Source organism: Eimeria mitis, genomic scaffold, assembly GCF_000499745.2.
Source record: "Eimeria mitis Houghton genomic scaffold, Emh_scaff1154, whole genome shotgun sequence".
Lineage (NCBI taxonomy): Eukaryota > Apicomplexa > Conoidasida > Eucoccidiorida > Eimeriidae > Eimeria > Eimeria mitis.
In genome coordinates this window covers 2247-3019 of record NW_013567892.1, presented here as the reverse complement: position 1 = coordinate 3019, position 773 = coordinate 2247, and positions in this window count along the sequence as shown.

Genomic DNA, 773 nt, shown 5'->3' with positions numbered 1-773 from the left:
TGCTGCTGCTGCTGCTGCTGCTGCTGCTGCTGCTGGTGGTTTGCTGCTGCTGCTGCTGCTGGTTGCGGTGCCTTGCTTCTGTTTCTGCTGCTGCTGCTGTTTATATTTTATTGATGGCGCCTATAATAGATATGCTTTTAATGATGGACCGCTGCCGTCTTGGTGAGTTGCTGCTGCTGCTGCTGGTGTTTTGTTGCTGCTGCTGCTGCTGCTGCTTGTGGTGGTGGTGGTGGTTGTGGTGTCTTACTGCTGCTGCTGCTGCTACTGTTGCTGCTGCTGTTTTTATTTTATTGATGGCGCTTATAATAGATATGCTTTTAATGATGGACCGCTGCCGTCGTTGTGAGTTGCTGCTGCTGCTGCTGCTGCTGGTGGTGGTTTGCTGCTGCTGCTGCTGGTTGTGGTGGTGGCTGTGGTGTCTTGCTGCTGCTGCTGCTGCTGTTGCTGCTGCTGTTGCTGTTTTTTTTATTGATGGCGCCTATAATAGATATGTTTTTAATGATGGACCTCTTTCTTCATGCTGAGCTGCTGCTGCTGCTGCTGCTGCTGCTGTTTTGCTGCTGCTGTTTTGCTGCTGCTGCTGCTGCTGCTGCTGCTGCGAACAGTATAAAATATGCATCACGTTTCTACTTCTTGTTGTCTTTATCTTTTATTTATAAAATATTTATATTTTATTTATATTTTATTTATATAATATAAATAAAATATATATATTTTATTTATATTTACATAATATCTATAAACTATATATATAATATTTATATTTTATTTAT